This window comes from Pipistrellus kuhlii, unplaced genomic scaffold, assembly GCF_014108245.1.
Source record: "Pipistrellus kuhlii isolate mPipKuh1 unplaced genomic scaffold, mPipKuh1.p scaffold_m20_p_74, whole genome shotgun sequence".
Classification (NCBI taxonomy): Eukaryota; Metazoa; Chordata; class Mammalia; order Chiroptera; family Vespertilionidae; genus Pipistrellus; species Pipistrellus kuhlii.
The window spans coordinates 236,158-250,808 of record NW_023425578.1 but is presented as its reverse complement, the minus strand read 5'-3'; the positions used below and the strand labels follow the sequence as shown (position 1 = coordinate 250,808).

The following is a 14,651-nucleotide window of genomic DNA, read 5'->3' as shown; positions in this document are numbered from 1 at the left end:
GCACGCGCTGGGACACGCCCCCCTCAAGCCTTCGCAGCACGCAGCCAATCAGCGCTCCAGAGCTTCGGACACGCCCCTTCACAGCGACACACGCCCCCTGCCCTTCGCGCCTCCTCAGGCACGCGCCAGGCCACGCCCCCTCACCCGCTCGGCCTGGGGAGGCTCGCGCCCCGGGGGCGCCTCCATCGCTGCGGTCCAGTCCCCTCGCCCTGGGCCTCTCGCTCGCCTTCCGGTTCCGCCCCTCACCTGCCCCGAGGTGTCGGGGCGGGACCGACCACCGGGAGAGGAGGTGAGGCGGGCGGCGGCGCGGCTCTGAGGTGAAGGGCGTCCGCAGCCGGGCTCTGAGGTGAAGGGCGTCCGCAGCCGGGCTCTGAGGTGAAGGGCGTCCGCAGCCGGGCTCTGAGGTGAAGGGCGTCCGCAGCTCGGCTCTGAGGTGAAGGGCGTCCGCAGCCCTGCTCTGAGGTGAAGGGCGGGCCGGGTTCCGCAGCCCGTGGGCTTGGCCTCTCCCCACCGCGACCGGAAGAGTTGGGCCCGGGAGCCCTCCGTGCATCCCTCCCGGGCCGGTCGGCTGGTGCCCGCAGGGCGGGGCCCGCAGGGCGAGGCTGGCTCCGGCGGGGTCAGGGCAGAGGCACCGGTGCGGCCTGGGCGCATCCCTGGTCTCCATCAGGTTTCACCTCAGGAAACGCCCCCTCAGAGGACTTAGAAAGTCCCATGAAGGTGGTGATAGCTGCCGGTTTCCTTTCCGCTCTAAATAAGACGCTTCGCTAGATCCTTCTGTGGTGATCGTCTTATTTTAAAAAAAAATACATTTCCATTGATTTCAGAGAGAAAGAGAGAGGGAGGGAGAAACACCATGATGAATGTGTGTGTGTGTGTGTGTGTGGCAATCACTTTATTTAAAAAAAATTTTTTACTTTCTAAATATATTTTATTGATTTTTTTTTACAGAGGAAGGGAGAGGGATAGAGAGTTAGAAGCATTGGCCAGCTGCCTCCTGCACCCCCCCACTGGGGATGCCATCCCCCACCGGAGATGTGCCCACAACCAAGGGGCATGCCCTTGACCGGAATCGAACCTTTCCTTCTGCAGGCTGACGCTCTACCCACTGCTCTACACGCCAGCCAGGGCCATGCGAAAAGGCGTTAAGCTCTGCTAATGCCTGTTAAGGTGTGGACTGCACCCTGGAGCGAGGGACTCCTCCCCTGTGGGGACACGGCGTGGTTGGCAGATAGCGGACCGTTTGGCAAAGTGCATCCGAACGGGAGCAGGAAGCAGGGGGTCCGCACAGCCCCAGGCCCGCGGCGCCCCCTGGGAGAGGCGGTAGCACGGAGAGTGGGCACCCTGTGCCGACACATAGCGTTTTAAAATAGATCCCAAGCGGAGGATCCGAACCTTAACACAGCCAGGTCTCTGTTCTTTGGCTTTCCTTTATGTTTGCAATAGCTTATTAAAAATCATTTTATTAAAAAAAAGAAAAGAAAAAAAAAAAGCCTTCAAAGCCAGGAGCCAGGAATCTGCATGATCTGTTGTCCTCGCAGGAAAGGAGGGGAGGGCTGGGGAGGGGAAGAGAGGAAGTGGGAAGACAGTCAGTGCTTGGGGGTGATTTAGCTGTAACACGGTTCTGATCATCTAGCCCCGTGGTTGGCAAACTGCGGCTCTTTGGCCCCTTGAGTGGGCTCTTTCACAAAATACCACGGCCTGGGCGAGTCTATGTTGAAGTGGCGTTAGAAGAAGTTTAACTTTAAAAAATGGCTGAAACCGGTTTGGCTCAGTGGATAGAGCGTCAGCCTGCGGACTGAAAGGTCCCGGGTTCGATTCTGGTCAAGGACATGTGCTTTGGTTGCGGGCTACATCCCCAGTAAGGGGTGTGCAGGAGGCAGCTGATTGATGATTCTCTCTCATCGATGTTTCTAACTCTCTATCCCTCTCTCTTCCACTCTGTAAAAAATCAATAAAATATATTTTTTTAAAAACGTGGCTCTTTAAAGAAATGTCCATCGTTGTGCTGTTGATACTTGGCTCTGTGGGCTGACGAGTTTGCCGACCACGGGACTACTCACAGAAAAATCCCTCTACGTGCTCCTCTTCACCGAAGAGTTCCGTGATGGAGGCCAGTTTCCAGGGAGGAGCTCTCTAGTGTCTGTGTTTACGTTGGGTGTCCATTCCCATCCTCCGGGGACGGGGGTAGGGTGCGGTGGGCTCTGCCCATGGGCACGGGAAGGTCTGAGACTGTGTGCTCTTTGCTGGGTGAGCGATGCTCGCAGGGGCCGCCGCCCGGAGGTGCCCCCTGTCCTCGTTTCTCTGATGAGCCCAAGGGGCTGCGGTGCCCTCGGCCAGCACGGCACCAAAGCATTTGCCTCTCTGCGGTCCCGTTTAATCCTCCCGCGAATCCTGTGAACTCCGGGGTAGAGGCTCTCAGACGCGGTCGCATTTCCAAATTAAACACGACACTTGCTGGAAAGGAGACTGCGGGAGCCGGTACGGTCGAGGGAGAAAAGATCCGAGGTGACCCAATTTCCCAGTCGGCTTTCTAACGGCCCCGTTTCTGGGTTAACTTGTTTCTCTAGCTTCCGATGTTTGTTAGCCCGGAGGGTGCAGCTCCTCGTGCTTTGCCAGGGTCGATTTCACTGTCGCTGTTTTGTGATCATCCTGATGTAGACGTAAATACCGCGCCCGGGAGAGCTTGGGACTAATGTAGGCAAATCGGACTGCGCATGGACGCTGGAGCAGAGGGTGGCTCCATCCATCTTTCTTTGAAGTGGTGGCACCTGAGGTGTCTTTGTCTCCCTTTGAGCAGCTTCACCTTTTGGTCCCTTGGTGTTGCCCTGCTCATCCCTGCAAGGTCTCTGCTCCGGATAAAATTTAATAATCCACCTTTTAAAAAAGAATCCATGTTAATGTTAGCTGACCAGCGGGAAAATGCACTGATCAACTCCATTTTCATAAGGAACCATTCAGGACCCTACAGAAGGAACTTCTGATGGTGAAAGTGCCAGGCATGAGGACAGAAATATTTAGATGAGAAGACCTCACCCTGTAGGTAACATCACTCAATGGCCTTATTACTAGTGCGAACCCTGAGAAGAAGAAGGGGAAAAAATTTAAAAAGAAAATCTACAATTCTTGATGACTGAGTCGTGGCAATATATTTCTTTGCCCAGATTCAATAAGAGCAGTCTCCAAGTGTGCTTTTATTAACCAAGACTTTGCCTGGCATGTCATTTAGGGGGAGACATTGTGTTTCAATCTATACATATAAAAGCCATCCGACCGTTCGACTGTCCTACCGCTAGCTATGACGCGCAATGACCACCACCAGGGGGCAGATGCTCAACACAGGAGGTTGGCTCCAGGGTGTGTCCAGCCTGTCTCGCCCAGTCCGCCCCGTTGGCCACCTTCTAATTAATTTCCTTTTAACTAAGGTGACCAGATGTCCCGCTTTTGGCGGGACAGTCCCGATTTTTAACAATTTGTCCCGTGTCCCGCGGCATTTTAAAAAAGTCCCAAAAAATCTTGAGGCGGGATGTGGGGGCAGTTAGACACGAGCACAGTACGGACGATGGGCCAGCTTCAGAAGGTCACCAAGGTGGAAAGCCCCAGGGTGGGACCTCACCGCCAGGAGACTTTCTGTCCCCTAGAACATGGCTGGGCATGGGGCTTGGAGCCCCAGCCTTCCCTCCGTGGAGATAACATCAAGGCCTCAGTTGTATTTCAGCTCCAGGCCCAGAAAAACAACAAAACCAACACAGCTAGGCCCGGGCCAGCTGCACGGAATAATGACCCTGCCTGGTGCCGGCCAGGCAATCAGTGGAGACCACAACCTTGAAAGGACACACCTGGAAAACTGCCGAGTCTTCTATTGAGATCCTGCCCTGAAATCTCCACCCTTAAACCCCTTAGGACCGAGGACCAAGTTTGCCCACCCTCCAGGAGCCTGTCCTCCCTCCCAGGAGCCTGTCCTCCCTCCCAGGACCCTCTCCTCCCAGGAGCTGCCCTCCCAGCGGCATGCCCACACCTTTCCCTCTCCCTGGCCCCTCCCCCTGCCCCCCAGGCACATTGTCATCGCCTTCCTCCTTCCCAAGCCCTGAGAGTGCTGTCTCTATAACTTGTTTCCTAAACCCATTTCTTGTAGGTGGTTCACCAAATAAATGTTCTTTTATTATTAAAAAAAAAAAAAAAAAAAAAAAAAAAGACCTAGGAAGATCTTTAAAAGCAGAGCCCAGCAGCAGTCCTGCACAGGCCTCTCAGCAGACTGCTCTTCTCGGAGCCGCTCTCTGTGCCGGGCCGCCTGCCTGCCCATACGCCGCCCGCTACCTGCCCCGAGTCAGCCCTTTGAAGGTCCCAGGGCCTGCTCCAGCCAGCTGTGCAGGCAGCTATGGGAAGGGGCCGTATAGAAGAGGTTTATGTTAGTTCCGCGGGGCCCCAGGGCGGGGAGCTGAGGCAGTGGACGGAAGTCAGGCATATTTCAGGCCAAAGCAATGATTCCCAACAAGCGGTGGGAAGATGAGCCGCGCTGCCTCTGCAGGCAGAGAGCTCAGTCCGGGCGTCCGAGTGCCGTCCGAGTGGCCACTTGGTGGGAGTGTTGTCGAAGGAAGTCCTCAACGGGTGGCTGAGCCAGTAAATGGCTTTCCTGTGAACCCCCAAACAGGGATGTGACATCCAAAGAGACCACAGGACAGTTCAAGACAGTCTGTCACATAAATAAACGAGAGTCAAGAAATGCGCTCGATCCTACTGAAAAACCAGGTAATAGGAGGGCTTCATCATTGTTAATATTATATTAATAGTGCATTTGGTTTGTTTAAAACTATTTTTTGTTTTAAAAATTGATCTTGAGAAACATCACACACACCCCAGCCGGGGAACAAACCTGCCACCTGGCCGTGTGCCCCGCCTGGAAATCGAATGTGACCTCCTGGGTCACAGGTCGGTGCTCAGCCCCTGATGTGCCAGGCCCTGTGCCGGGCGCAGGGGTCACACATGAATAAGTCCCGTGCTTGTTTCCATGATCAGAACCAGAATCATAAGGGCTCCTCGTTCTGAGCACCTGCTACGGGCCAGGCACTGTGCTAGGCCTGGAGGGACAGTGGGAGGACACAGCGAGGTGTGGGGGGGGGAAGGGGGAAGGCTGGTGGTTTGAATTACAGCCCTAAGGCTGCAGACGCAGCCCACGCTCAGTGCTGGATAAACAGTGACAGTGTTGACAATATTAGGTGATCCCGTCACCAGAAGCGCCCCACGGGTCCGGAGGCGACAGGACAAACTTCTGAGCCAAAATGACGTGTGAAGGACACCGACAGGTCAACCCACGAAGAAGGAGAAGCACGGCTGCCAGCAGGAAAAGGTGCCAGTCTGTCTGGAACACCGTGTCCGTAAGGGGCTGCCCGCACCAGCGTGTGCAGATATGTGGAAGGTTCTAGAGACATGCGTGCTGAGAAACAACGCCAGCCATGAAACCCTTTGCCGCATGCACGGGCGGAAAAGGATTGTGTGAAGTTGTGAAAACCAGAAGGATGAGACCGGCCTGGGAATGATCCAATTAAAGGAAGGAGGATTGCAGACACGCTTAGTCACCTGGAGGAGCGAGGAGCCCTTTGGGGCCGGGAGGCGATGATCACATCGCTTAAGTGGGCATTGATCAACGTGTTTGGCAGGACAAGTGGAGATGTTTGTTCCTTAAATAATTCAGACCTGCAGGCTTCCAACCCGCTGAAGGTAGTAGAAAGGTCTGCTCGAGACAGACATACGCATGGAGCCCCAGCGCCAAAGGAGGAGCGTTTAGAGGAGGAACAAAGAAGACTCACTGCCTGTCTGAGCTGAGAGCCATGAGTGAAGGCCCGGTTGGTAGCCTGCAGCTGAACCCCTGGCAGAAGGAGAAGGAAATACCGTTTGCCTGCTGACCTGGAGCAGAGCAGACTTTAACCACATAATGATGATGATTTTATATAATAGAGAAATATGCTAATCACCCAGGACGCTGGAATGGGCCTACTGCACAGGAGGAGGTTGTGTGCGCAGCATTGGGGGCGGGGTGGCAGGGGCCTCCAAGCGCCTGCGCAGGGGGAGGGCCTGCTCAGCAGTGGCCAGGCTGCTTCAAGGGCCGGAGAGGGAGGCAGGGCGGGACGGGTGACTCGAGGGTGGGCGGTACCGTTGGATTTCAAATCGAGCGTTGGGCTCCTAGTGATGTTATAACCGAGGGAGTCAGGCTTGGTGATTTGAAGACATGTTTACTTCGAACGTTCCATGCTTGTCAAAACCTGGGGCACATTTCCATGGCTGGTTGGTTATTTGCCCCCTCAGTGTTCTCCTGGACTGGTCAGTACAGGATGTGGTGGGGGAGACGCCTGAATGGAAAGGGTGGTAAGGTTATGGCCATGTGTGACAGGACCCTGTCGCCATCGTACTGTTTGATGATCCTGTCACCCGTGGGGAAGCGGCGTGCTGCTTCCTCAGGAGCCCCGGGCACTGCACGGCCAGAGGTTTGTAAAGCCTCCGCGGCTGCGGGTCAGTACATGACCCTGAGCCAGTGGCCTGGCTCTCCTGGGCCGCCTCTGGCGTAAGATGCTGGTGCAGTGCTGCTGGACTGGCTGCTTCAGGGATGAAGTGAAAAGCAGGTCTGTGAGCCCTGGCCGGTTTGGTCATTGGACAGAGCGGCCACCTGCAGACTGAAGGGTCCCGGGTTTGATTCCAGTCAAGGGCACAGGCCTGGGTTTGGGCTGCATCCCCAGTGGGGGATGTGCAGAAGGCAGCCAATCCATGATTCTCTCTCATCATTGATGTTTCTATCGCCCTCTCCCTCTCCCTCCCTCTCTGAAAGCAATAAAAATATTTAAAGAAAAGAAAAGCAGGGCTGTGGCATAATTGGCAGTGTTGTGCACACTCCGGGCAGGGCCCGCCTTTCCCCCAGTGTGCTGCCACTCAGAGGGTTTGGAAAGCCTCTCGGAGATGCTTAGAGTCTGGCCCAACCTCTGCACCCACCTCAGCGCATCGGGCTCAGCGGGCAGCGGGCATCGCAGTCAGAGCTCGGGAGGACGGAAGTGAGCTAAGCTGGTGCCGTGGGAACCAGCATGTCGAGGACAGAGCTCATTGAATTGGGAGAAGGAAGGGCCAGCAAAGAGGGTGGCTTGAATAAGCTCGGAATGACAGGAAGGAGCAAGAATAGTTCATTGTTTGAGGAGAGGAGAGGGCTTTTTAAAAGGTATTTTCTTTTTATTGACTTTTAGAAAGTAAGGGGGAGGGAGGGACAGCAACATCGAATCCAACGACAACCTCTTGGTGCCTGGGACAACGCCCAGCCAGCGGAGCCCCAGCAGCCAGGGCATAAGATTGGGCTTAAAAAAACACACCATGAAGCTCCTTCGAACATTTGTGAGAAAGGGGGAGGAGCCGCAGGGCAGGCATGTCTGTGTGTGCCAGGTGACCCACTGCGCTTCACAGCGGCTCTCCCACTCTCCGCCTCGATGTGAAGGAGGTTTGCGTCCCCTGGACTCGCCTGGTTAACTACCGTGTTAGAAGGGGAAGATTTGTTTCCCTACACGGACCCCGTTCTTTCTGCCGCGTGTTACCGGTTCCATGGGCTCAGATATAGAGGAGGCTCGAAGGACGGGGCCCAGGTCCCTGTGCAGACACCACCTGGGGGAAACACGGATGCCCGCCCGCCCTCCCCAGGATGGAGGCAGAAGTGAGGACCGCCTGTGCAGAGCAAGGCCTGCCGAGTGGACACACCGAGCTGCGGCCGGTCATCTCCTAGGAGGCAGAGGCAAAGGAGGGTAGTGTGAGGTTAAAAGCGCTGATTGGATGATTGACCAAGAGGAAGCACAGCTGAATAGCAGTGTTTGCTAAAAAACGGGGGAATGGTTAAAAGCGTTTTCAATATCTTTTTCAGCTTTCACTTTCTTGGGCTTTAAAAAAAAGAAGAAGTAGTCATCCCTGGGGGAAGGGGCCGGGTACAGGCTAGAAGGGGCCAATGGGAAAAAAGGGGGACATATGTAATACTTCCAACGATAAAGATGATTTTTTTTTTTTAAGAAAAGGAGACATCATAAAAGAGGCAAGTTTAAGAAAAGAAAAAAAGAAAAAAAGAAAGAAAAAAAAAGCCGTAAGGAGGAATGGGAGAGTCAGTATATTGCAGAAGGACTGTATGAAAGTTTTATGTTTCCATTTCCTAAAGAACAAGGGACGAGGAATCCGAGAACTGCAGCTCCTTAAGAGAGAGCCTCCGCTTCCGGCTCCGTCACCAGGCCGTTCCCACCGGCGCTGCGTCTGTTTTCTCAGCTGCGGCCTGGCCTGGTCCGCCGGGGCCGCAGGCCTCTGTGCTCAGCGGCCCTGCTGGCCCGGCATCCGGGCCCCCGGACCGCCCCAGTCAGGGGCCCGGGCTCAGGGGTCCGCATGCTTGTTCAGCCTCCCCCTCCTGTCCGTCCACGCTGTTAGCCTCTCTGGGCCTCAGTCTCCTCCTCTGTAACTGGGGATACTTGCAGTGAATACTCCCCTGGGTGGTGATGAAGATTCAATGTAAAAACACAAACCTTCCCAGTGAAAGAGCTGGCAGTGGTGAGCACTGGAGAAACGGAGCTGTGGTGACGAGCGGTTGCGGATGCAGCTATCCCGGTGCCCTTTGCCCTGCTGAGAGCACCCGGCCCTGCACCTGCGCCCGATCGCAGCGCCCAGAGGTACATGGAATTAAACAATTAGCGCTTGCCAGGTTCCCCTTTTGGGAAAGGAATGGAAGGAATTTTCAACGATCTGAGTGGTCAGGACCTCTGGGTTATGATTCAGCCACAGTGGACTGTCAAATTTTCCCACAGCTCAGTGGAAAGTCACTGAAGACTCCCCACAAACAGCACCCCCCCCTCAGCGTGTCCCTGTGAGGACGCCCCGCTGGCTGAGTGGCCGCTGGCGCCAACCTGAGCAGGCCTGGCAGAGGGGCCAGCCCAGTGCCCAGTGGCCAGTGCTTCCGCTGCACCCACTGTGCCCAGGTCTCACCCTGCAAGAGTCGTTGTCAACCCATAGTGAGACAGCAGAGAAGAAAAGTTGGGGTTCTGTTCTCCTCGGCAGGGACCCTGAGGCAGTGACTGCCGCAGGCTAGTTCAGAGTCCAGATCTCAAGTCTGCCTCCTCCATGCCTTCCTCTGCGGGGAAAGTCAACCCAGTGGTCGGCAAACTCATGAGTCAACAGAGCTAAAGATCAACAGCACAACGATTGACATTTCTTTGGAGAGCCACATTTTTAAACTTCTTCTAACGCCACTTCTTCAAAATAGACTTGCCCAGGCCGTGGTATTTTGTGGAAGAGCCACACTCAAGGGGCCAGAGAGCCACAGTTTGCCGACCACGGGGTTGACCCATTGTGTGCCAGTAGTTTTATTGCTAGCTTTACCCTGTGGCCAGATAAGCTCCTATTGAACGAGTACAAAAAACGTTTTACAAAGTATCAGGCTTTAAAAAGATACTGGCTTGTAAGAACATGTCATAAATAACTTCAAAATGCAATGGATAATTTTAAGGCGTGCCTTTAACATCTATGTGAAATACTGTGTAACAGGAAAACACGAGGATGCTCATGATCTGCCCGCAATGTGCTAAGATTACGGACGCCGCCCTTAGCTGGTTTGGCTCAGTGGATAGGACGTCGGCCTGTGGACTGGGGGGGTCCTGGGTACGATTCCAGTCAAGGGCACATGCCCAGGTTGTGGACTCCATCCCCAGGAGGCAGCCAATCAAGGATTCTCTCTCATCCTTGATGTTTCTAACTCCCTCTCCCTCTCGGAAATCAATAAAAATATATATTAAAAAAAAAAAAGATTAGGCACGCCTCCCTGATAGCACACGTCGGTGACAGTCACTAAGGTTTCTAAGTTTTCTCAGATGACTTCAGTGGAAGTCTCATCCGGTAACGAAACTGGTCGCAGCTGCAACGAAAGTGGAACCATCCACACAGGTGCTGTCATCGTCACATATTTTGGAATCTTCTAGCGTCACTTCCCCAAGTTTGCGTGCAAGATCCCTTTCACGGGTCTCCCTTCCTCCCTTCTTAGCCTCGCTGAGAAAGTTGCCCCGGGCAGGATGCTACACTTGCTGCTGGAGATCTGGGCCACAGCTCCGTCTGTCTGCTTCCTTTCAGGAGTAGACTGGTGTGGTCCAGAGCTGGTCTGGATGTTCCCCGGCACCAAGTCTAATGCAGAGCGAGCCTCGTACGAGAATAGACTTCAAAATCTAGGCCTCTTGTTCAGGGGCAAACCCCTTCTCGCTGATCCAGCACTGGACGCCAGTGCCACCCGTCCGACAGGGCACGCCCGACCAGCAGCTCAGTGGTTCTGGCCCCTGCACGCTGACAGTGTCTGCCCTTGGCCTCACTCCTCCTCCGTGCACTTCCCTGCCTTTAGGCAGATCAATGGGGTCCCTGCCCTTGGCAGCAGCATCTTCTCCGTGGTAACTTGAAATGCGAGATGCTGTCCAGCGTTTTTGTAGATAAAGAGCCTGAGGCCCAGGAACCGTAGCTGACTTGCCCAAGTTCATAAAGCACTCGCCAGCAGAGGTCAAACCCAGAATGCTGACTTCTCTGAATCCTGTGCCATACTCTCCCTGTCAACCTAGTAAGCATCTTCTTTAAAGGAAAGGTTAGGGCCCCGTCCGGTAGCCCAAGTGGTTAGAGCATTATCCCAATATGCCACAGGTGTGGGTTCCATCCCCAGCCGGGGCACTTACAAGAAGCAACCAAGGAATGCATAAATAAGTCAATCAATCTCTCTCAATCTCTCTCTCTCTCTCTCTCCAAAACCAATAAAGGAAAGCACTGGCCGATGGCTCAGTTGGTGGGAGCATCATCTTGTACACCAAAAGGTTGCAGGTTCAATTCCAGGTCAGGGCAATTGCGCGTTTGACTCCCGGTTGGGTCAAAATTGCAAACAGGAGGCAACCAATCGATGTTTCTCTTACATTGATTCTTTTTCCTCTCTTGCCCCCTCTCCCTTCCTCTCTCTAAAAGATCAGTGAAAACGTCTTTGGGTGAGGATTAAAGATAATAGTAATAATGACGATAAAGGAAAGGTTAGGAGGAGGAGGGGATGAGACTCAATGAAGGAGGGAGGGCTGAAGGAAGGTTCACTCCCAGGCGGAGGCGCAGGGATCGGGGGCACCTGGCTGTGGGCAGAGAGAGAAGGGGCCACAGGTGAGGAAAAGGCGCGGGCAGAGCGGAGAGAGCACGCCACAAACTTGGCTTCTTTGACAATCTCACCAGGCCAAAGAGATCTGAGCGTGCCTTCCCCCCCCCCCCCCAATCTGATTATTTCCACAGCTGCGCCTTTATGCTGCTTATCTCTTCTCCAGGAGATTCTTTGGAATGAAACCAATGGGAGACCGAGGGCTGAGAGAGTCTCATCGGAGCAGATGGGCCAGCAGCCACCAGAGCTTGTTGCCCTTGGCTGAGAGCAGTCCTGGGCCTGGACATCTTGTGAGTACGCCCCAGCCGGCCCGCTTCTCCCCAAAGAACCCCTGTGCCCCCATATACCCCCCCCCCCCGCTGTCTGGGACTGAAAACCCCATTCTCGGGGAGCTCTTCACCCCAAAACCCGGCTGCCGGGGAGCAGCCCGGAGGGCGGCCGCTTGGTGTACTTGGCAGTTCTCGGCGTGGAGGCCCCGGGGGCCGCGCACGGTCCCTGGGACCTTCGGCAGTGGGTCCCGCCCTCGGCCCAGTTTTCTCAGCTGTGAGGCTGTTTAGAGCAACAACAGCTGTCATTAAGGAAGTGCTCACTGTTACGCACCAGCCGTCATTTCACCGAGCCCTTCAGGAGGCCTGTGGTGGGTGCTGTGATCCTGTTTTACAGAGAAGGACACGGAAGCCTAGGATTCTCATACCCGCCCCGCCCGGTGTAAGCCCCAGCGCCAGCCTGCCCTGCACCTCTCTGCTCCCCCGGAGCCGCCCCTGAAGAAACGCCACACAGCTGGCTTTCTCTGCCCCCGAGCTCCGCCAGGGTCTGGGTTCCGTCCCTTTGGCGTGCGTTATTGGGTGTTCACCAGCTGAGCTCTCAGAGATGGCGTAGTGCCTGGCACAGGGTAGGCACTCAACAGTGGGTGAGTTAAAAATAGAATGAGTGTCCCTGGCCTGTGTGGCTCAGCTGGCCGTGCCCCGGAAGGTCACTGGTTTGATTCCGGGTCAGAGCACATACGCAGGTTGCAAGTTTGATCCCCAGTAGGAGGAGGCAACTAATCATTGTTTCTCTCTCTCCCTTTCTCTTTCTCTAAAATCAATAAAAAAAAATATATATATATATTTTTTTTTAAAAAAATGGCCCTAGCCTGTTTGGCTCAGTGGATAGAGCATCAACCTGTGGACAGGAGGGTCATGGATTCAATTCCAGTCAAGGGCACATGACCAGGTTGCCAGCTTAATCCCCAGTGGAGGGTGTGCAGGAGGCAGCTGATCAATTATTCTTTCTCATCACTGATGTTTCTCTCTCCCTCTCTCTGCCCTCCTCTCTAAAATCAATAAAATATATTTTAAAAAACGAATGAATGAATTCTTGGCAGGAGTGTCAATTGGCGTAAGTTCTGGGGAAGTCAGTTTAGCAATGTCAATATTTGATAAGCATTAACCTTTTGGTCTGCCATCCCAGAACTCGGAGTCTATGCTATTATATATCTGTGCATACACCTGAGGCCCACGCACAGGTGCTTGCTGCAGCGCTGTTTGCTACACAGCCTGGAACAATCGAAGGTTCCGCAGTCGGGGAACCCCTTAAAATTTAAGGCTTAAATGCATCGCGATAGTCCCCATGGGGGCCCTCTGCACAGGAGCGGAAAACAGGAGGCGGATCTGCACGGTCTGTTGTCCAGTGAAAGAAGCCACCCCAAACAGCATATCTCTTCCTCCGTTCGCAAAGAAAAGTATCTATAATAATAGATTAAAAATGTACTGGGTTAGGCCTGGGCTGTTCTAGAAGCGGAGGCAAGAAGCAGAGCTGTCTCTGGAAGAGGGACAGGGGTTCTGGTTGGGGAAGAGACTGTGCTCTCACGGTGTACTCACCCCTCCCCAGCGATGTTACTGAGATCCGCTCCACAGAACACAGACTTTCCCATTTAAAGCACCCCCTTCAGCCCTCTTGGCTCCAGGCTGGCCGGCATTCTACCTGTCTTTCTTTGTGGTGGTGGTGGTGATGATGGTGATGCAGTTGATGGTGAGGGTGGTAATGGAGATGTTGGTGATGGTGGTGGTGGTGATGGTGGTGATAATGGTGGTGATGGTGGTGGTGATGGTGGTGATGGTGGTGGTGGTGGTGGTGATGGTGGTGGTGGTGGTGGTGGTGGTGGTGATGGTGGTGGTGATGGTGGTGGTGATGATGGTGGTGGTGGTGGTGATGGTGGTGGTGATGGTGATGGTGATGATGGTGATGGTCAGCATTGGAGTGGGAGCATCTTGGAGTCTAGTCCAATCCTTTCATTTCACAAACTGTAAACAGGCATCGAGAAGAGAAGGACTCCCCTGAGGCCCCACAAGAAGGCACTGGCAGAGCCCCGCCTCGAACCCGGATCTCCTGGCTCCCGAGCGAGTGCTCTTCTTGGTGAAGACATAGGAACACAAAGCTGGTGGGCTGCGCGCCAAGCCCCTGCAGGAGGTCACATAGCCGGGCGGCTCTCAGAGTTCCTCGTCTATTCTTAGCCTGAACTTTTAGTGACTCTGGTCCTCAGCAGCCTGTCCCCCTTCCTCTGCCCTTGGTTTGTGTGTGAACGTGGGCGTGTGTTCAGTGGTGTGCTAGCGGAGGAAATGGGCTCGGGCACAGGCCTGCTCGAGGCCCCGGGAAGGACAAACACGAGAGGGGCCTGAGAAAACAATCAGCTTCCCTCCTCCGAGGTGACCGGGGCCCCGAGCGCCCGGCCGCGCCTCCACAGCCTCCGCAGCGCAGCCGCTGCCTCCCCCGAAGGAAGCGCCGGGAGGAGCCCAGGGAGGAGCCCAGGGAAGACGGCCTCTGCCGGCTCTGAGAGACCGACAGGGAGCTCCTCCCCACACGCCCGGCCACCAAACACGGCGAAAAACCGTCTGACCCCAGCTCCATCTTCTCCGCACCTCCCTCCACTTCGGGAATCAGTGTTGAAAAACGACCAGCGGGAAGAGCAGGTCTACATCAAGTTCAAAGGAGATGAAGCTGCTCAGGGCCAGGCCCCATCCACGGAAAGTCAGGGGGGCGATCTGCCTCACCTGCTGTTCCCCCAGGTCTCCGCTCCGGGCGGGAGCTGTCCACTGCTGGGGAACAGAGGACCTCAAAGCTCGGTGGCAAACTCATTAGTCAACAGAGCCAAGTATCAACAGCACAACGATTGAACTTTCTTTTGAGACCCAAACTGAACCAGATTCACAATTGCCGGGCTAAAGAGTTTTATTGATCAATTGATTTTATTTTGTTAGTCCTCCAACTGGACTGGACATTGAACCCGAAACCTGCATATGTGCCCGTCAAACCCGCCACCTTCTGGTGTTCGGGACGATGCCCCAGCCAACTGCGCCACACCGTCCAGGCCCATTCTCACGTTTTAAATTCTTATTTTAAATTGTATCAAAGTTCCATAGGCACATACTTTTAAAAGTCAACTTTTACCATTCTACGAGGTTTTTTAAGACAAATGTGGCCCTCAGCCTCCCTCCATCCCCTACCCCACCCC

At 54.5% G+C, this 14,651-nt stretch overlaps 1 long non-coding RNA gene across 2 annotated transcripts; it reads left to right on the top strand.

The window, feature by feature from the left end:
- Positions 1 to 108: 108 nt before the first annotated feature.
- On the top strand, positions 109 to 11,973 carry LOC118710467. 2 transcript variants are annotated; one of them, XR_006740598.1, is made up of 3 exons: positions 109 to 317; positions 11,325 to 11,448; positions 11,789 to 11,973. It is a non-coding gene; the product is annotated as an uncharacterized LOC118710467 (long non-coding RNA). The 2 variants fall into 2 exon arrangements; XR_006740597.1 differs by having other exon boundaries at positions 122 to 289.
- Positions 11,974 to 14,651: the final 2,678 nt, after the last annotated feature.